At 40.6% G+C, this 6,000-nt stretch overlaps 1 long non-coding RNA gene across 1 annotated transcript; it reads left to right on the top strand.

Annotated features, from left to right (window-relative positions):
- Positions 1-290: 290 nt before the first annotated feature.
- LOC135574700 (uncharacterized) lies at positions 291-5,452 on the top strand. Its single transcript, XR_010465575.1, has 2 exons — positions 291-402; positions 4,319-5,452. It is a non-coding gene; the product is annotated as an uncharacterized LOC135574700 (long non-coding RNA).
- Positions 5,453-6,000: the final 548 nt, after the last annotated feature.

Raw genomic sequence — 6,000 nt, forward strand, 5'->3', positions numbered from 1 at the left:
TTGTTTGATATTTTGTCCAATGAATGCTTCCGAATTTTGCCTTCTCACTGATGACACATACTCGAATTAAATCATCTATTAAAATACATGTATGAAATATATACAATCCATGTGGATTTTAACGAAGCATATGTTCAATATAAAAACACATATGGGTTTCACAGTTTTACAGTAGGCTACATTGTTATTTTGTTTACAGGTTGTTTGTGTATGTGACCAAGTTTCAACGTCACACGTCAGTCGTGATGCTGGTATAAAACGTTGGTCCGACTATTTCAGTGATCACATTTTCAGAGGGACTGAGGCTGCGCTTGAAGTTGTGGCCAGATCATCATCAGGATGTCAAAAATGACAGTTGTTCATCTCGGAGTGATTGTCTTCGCCATATGTTTATCGACAGAGGTATGACAAAAGATGTATTATTCATATTAATAAGAAAAATACGTTTTTTTTTAAATGAATCAATTCGCTTTTCATTTGCTTGCGGTATTTTTGTGGTAGGCTATTCATTCGATAGCTTATAATACGTTGTTTTTTATTAAGTTTTATATGGCTTGGATAGACAGGATTTAAAGTAGCCTAATAGACCAGTAGGATAGTCGTTACTTCTCATCTATAGGCCTAAGCATATAAATCATATAATCTCGGTGTCTTTTCTGCAATTATCCTACATTTCTTTCTTGTAACACTTTGTTATAAAAACACTTAGGCGAATTAATTATTTAAAAACCCACGGTACACCTGAGTCTTTCCAAGGGTTAAAGTTTATTTCAGTGCAGCGCGCTAAAACGGAACCTGAAACGGGTAGCAAAGACCAACAGTTTGCGCGTCTGCTTTTGGACTATCATTCTCTCTTTGTATGGTGTTACTGGCCAATGTGATACCTGGTTGTGACCCAGATAGGCTAGCAACACATAGCAATTTAAAAATAATGTTTTTCCTAATTATTGCCAGTGTATGTCTGTAATTTAAAGGTGCATTGCGTTTTATTTGCTATTTTATTTTCCATTCCATGGAAATGTGCTTGGTTTGGATAGGCAACTGATATTTGTTCTAATCCAGGGGCTTTCTGTGGGATTTGACATGCAATGTTGGACTACAGAATTGTTCAATCAGTACCCAGCTAGCACAACTTCTGAGAACTATGTTTCTGAGCTTGGTGAGAGCATGGTTGAACTGTGGTTATTTAGCATACAACCTTCCCACAACTTTCTGGGAATTGTGCAGTATAGTTGTTTGGCTTTGGAACATTCTCAGCACATTTAAGGAACTTGGCAACATTATTTTCTTTATATTTCATTACTTTAACAGAACGTTTCCTGAAAGTTCAAACATAGTTACATTAATTTCCATTTTGGTTATGTTCCAGGAACGTTCTCCAACTGTTTGACCATTAGGAATGTTGTCAATGTTAAGAAAACGTTAAGAAACATCTTTCTGTGTGAATTTCAGTACTTCAGCATAAGGTTTCCTCATGGTTCTATGTTCCCAGGCCGTCATTGAAAATAAGAATGTGTTCTTAACTGACTTGCCTGGTTAAATAAAGGTAAAATAAATAAAATAAATGTCATGTTCTCATCTGTTCCCGAGAACATTAAGATTCCTTTCCATAAAAACCAACATTAGTAACCGTCAGAAAACATTCTTAGAATGTAATTTAAAGACCTATACATTTCGTTCTCAGCATCCACAACTCTATCTGCTATCATGTGAAGTTTGTTCAGGCGTTGGCCACTCACACTAACTGGCCACACCTGATCTTAATGAGTTTCCTTTGAAATTGGGTCTGTTTGAATAGATTCAAATTAACAGCTTTTTGTGTGTGTATATATATATATATATTTGCAACATAGCCTCAGTGAGATTCTATAACCTACAATCTTCTGTTCTCTATCCACGGAATTAGTTCATGCCGCCACCCGGATGGAGCTAGGATTCCATTTATTATATATACAGTGGGGAGAACAAGTATTTGATACACTGCCGATTTTTACAGGTTTCCCTACTTACAAAGCATGTAGAGGTCTGTAATTTTTATCATAGGTACACTTCAACTGTGAGAGACGGAATCTAAAACAAACATCCAGAAAATCACATTGTATGATTTTTAAGTAATTCATTTGCATTTTATTGTATGCCATAAGTATTTGATACATCAGAAAAGCAGAACTTAATATTTGGTACAGAAACCTTTGTTTGCAATTACAGAGATCATACGTTTCCTGTAGTTCTTGACCAGGTTTGCACACACTGCAGCAGGGATTTTGGCCCACTCCTCCATACAGACCTTTTCCAGATCCTTCAGGTTTCGGGGCTGTTGCTGGGCAATACGGACTTTCAGCTCCCTCCAAAGAATTTATATTGGGTTCAGGTCTGGAGACTGGCTAGGCCACTCCAGGACCTTGAGAAGTGTCTTACCGAGCCACTCCTTAGCTGCCCTGGCTGTGTGTTTCGGGTCGTTGTCATGCTGGAAGACCCAGCCACGACCCATCTTCAATGCTCTTACTGAGGGAAGGAGGTTGTTGGCCAAGATCTTGCCATACATGGTCCCATCCATCCTCCCCTCAATACGGTGTAGTCGTCCTGTCCCCTTTGCAGAAAAGCATCCCCAAAGAATGATGTTCCACCTCCATGCTTCACGGTTGGGATGGTGTTCTTGGGGTTGTACTCATCCTTCTTTTACCTCCAAACATGGCAAGTGGAGTTTAGATCAAAAAGCTCTATTTTTGTCTCATCAGACCACATGATCTTCTCCAATTCCTCTTCTGGATCATACAGATGGTCATTGGCAAACTTCAGACGGGCCTGGACATGCGCTGGCTTGAGCAGGGGGACCTTGCGTGCGCTGCAGGATTTTAATCCATGACGGCGTAGTGTGTTACTAATGGTTTTCTTTGAGACTGTGGTCCCAGCTCTCTTCAGGTCATTGACCAGGTCCTGCCATGTAGCTCTGGGCTGATCCCTCACCTTCCTCATGATCATTGATGCCCCACAAGGTGAGATCTTGCATGGTGCCCCAGACCGAGGGTGATTGACCGTCATCTTGAACTTCTTCCATTTTCTAATAATTGCGCCAACAGTTGTTGCCTTCTCACCAAGCTGATTGTCTATTGTCCTGTAGCCCATCCCAGCCTTGTGCAGGTTTACAATTTTATCCCTGATGTCCTTACACAGCTCTCTGGTCTTGGCCATTGTGGAGAGGTTGGAGTCTGTTTGATTGAGTGTGTGGACAGGTGTCTTTTATACAGGTAACGAGTTCAAACAGGTGCAGTTAATACAGTAATGAGTGGAGAACAGGAGGGCTTCTTAAAGAAAAACTAACAGGTCTATGAGAGCCGGAATTCTTACTGGTTGGTAGGTGATCAAATACTTATGTCATGCAATAAAATGCAAATGAATTACTTAAAAATCATACAATGCGATTTTCTGGATTTTTGTTTTAGATTCCGTCTCTCACAGTTGAAGTGTACCTATGATAACAATTACAGACCTCTACATGCTTTGTAAGTAGGGAAACCTGCAAAATCGGCAGTGTATCAAATACTTGTTCTCCCCACTGTATATATATATAGCATTCCGTGGATAGAGAACAGAAGATTATAGGTTATAGAATCTCACTGAGGCTATGTCACAAAAGTATTTGCATGATCAATGCCTAAGGAAATTACACTTTCATCTGTGCTTTGAGTAAAAAAAAAAAACTTAAAATAAGCTAGCAGTGTTAAGTCTTCAAATATTCATGGAAAGTTAAGGAAGTTATTCAAAAAACCTGTAAACTCTATTCTAAGAGTGTTAATAAAACTTTCACGGAACCACAATAAATTGCTCTCAGAACCTCACTCCAACCTAAAAATAAATGTTCCCAGAACAGGCTATTTTCACTTGTTCTCAGAACATAAACAAAATAAGTTCACTTTTTACTGGTCAGGACACAAATGTGAATCCAAAAACATGCATTCCCATAATGTCTAAGGAACCATATGTGCTAGCTGGGATAATTACTTTCCCCAAACCTTAATGGCCATTTCATTGTAATATCTACATCGCAATCCATTGTTATACACGCTTGGCCTAGAATATCCATGCCACTATAGCTGGTGTTCAACCTATTGTGTGCTACTTTTTCACAGCCAGCCTTCAACACCACAAATTTCACAAATGTGTCAACATTTCACAAGTCCTCTAGATATTACATCATATTGAAGATGTCCGCTTTGGCTGAAATGTGCTTTGTCATGGATCAATGAGGAGTTGTCCCAATTCTGTAGAGTTACGTTTGAGTTCTCACTTAACCAAGCCTCTTCCTGGTTGCCTGCAGGTGGTCTCCCAAAACACAACAGGATCCACATGGGTTAATGCAACCAGTGCGGGCTTCAGCGTCAACTCCACCACCATGGCCACAGACCCGTACAGCAGCTCGGCCAACTCCACCTCCCCTACCGGAGTGGGCGTGTCACTGCAGTCCAGCCCTTCTCTCTCCTGCTCCCCATCGTCATGGCGACCTCCCTCCTGCACCGCTACTGTTGAACCCTTGATCCACCGCTCTATTACTACAACTACCACCACTCCCCTCAACCGCACTGAACAGAGACCACTAGGCTTACATCTAAGATTTCGCCCCACCCACTCATTCGCCCAAAATAAAGAAAATCCTAGTGCTGACATTTTTCTTCAAAGGGGGGGTGTAACGTCAGTTGGAGAGGAAGCTGCCACCATCACCCCCCCCCCCCCCCCCTTTTAAATCACTTATGGAGAATCAAAGGAATGGCACTCTTCAACATGGCTTCCTGCTCCAGCACTATACTCCGCCATCCCTCAAGACCTGCGTTTCCATAGCAACTCCACCAAAACATCCTGGTTATCAGTCTGTGGAATGCTGGGGGATGTAGGCCTGGAGGACGCAGGTGGTTGTCATGTCACATGTCTCTCAAAATGTGGACCACTTTGGTGTACAGAAGTTCTAATCGTAGTTTTTAATTATACCTAGGAAAATAATCTGAAATATGTTTTGTATGTGCCCAAGGTGAAGGTCGTGCATAGGAGATTATTCATGAAGAAATTCAAACCTCTTTAATTAAAATATTTTAAATGGGGTTTTCACGATTTGGTGCTTTTTAGTTTGTGTTATTGGCAATGTACCAGAATGTGTTGTATGCGAAGAGAATAACTTTGACACTGGACTTGAGTCTGTATGCGTAGTGATTTCTAAAGATTTTCTGGTCTTTTTCAAGGAGGATATAACTGGCATATCTCCCTTTCAATGCCTGAGTTGGTCATAACAAAATGACTGTACTGTAACCACGTGGGAAAGGATGACACATGTATATTCCCCCTTATAGTTTATATTTTGTATAAATGGCAATGTTAGTTTTTGTTAGCTCTTCCGAATTAATGGTACGGAATAACAATGTACAATAAATTATAATAAATGATATTTTGTGTCCTCCTTGGATTACTGGTCGAAGGTGGTTTGTAGGTTGATACTGAACTAGGTCACTGGGCTCAATGAGTTGGTATTTTGAAGATGCTCTATTTAGGAACCCCTTTTGGAGGGCAAAGGTTCCATGTAGCTTCTAACTTCTGTAAACTCTTTGTCATTTCAAAGGGCCAAATCTCGTTTTCAGATTTCTGGTTTGTTCAGTGATCCAGCCCTCAAACACTCTTCTAGAAACTGTCGCCTCTACTTTGATCCATCATCTCTCGCAATCTCGGTCCATTACATCCTAATGTAGTTTTGTATAAGGGTCCAACAGCAGCAGCCAGATTAATTATTGAGCTGCCACGTTGTCTAGACAGCAACTGCTGAGCTGGCTGCATGGGCCTGAGCTAGACTCTGCATTCTATGATGCCCCCTCGATCTCTAGTCCAGTGACACGCACTACAAAATAGTTATGACCATGTTCTCTCGATGTCAGTTTTTGACTGGGGTCCTAAGAATGCCACATTTATCACTTTTTAACCCTAAGGCACTGACTTTTTTATGCACTTGCCAAGAGTTGG

Source organism: Oncorhynchus nerka, linkage group LG13 (assembly GCF_034236695.1).
Source record: "Oncorhynchus nerka isolate Pitt River linkage group LG13, Oner_Uvic_2.0, whole genome shotgun sequence".
Taxonomy (NCBI): domain Eukaryota; kingdom Metazoa; phylum Chordata; class Actinopteri; order Salmoniformes; family Salmonidae; genus Oncorhynchus; species Oncorhynchus nerka.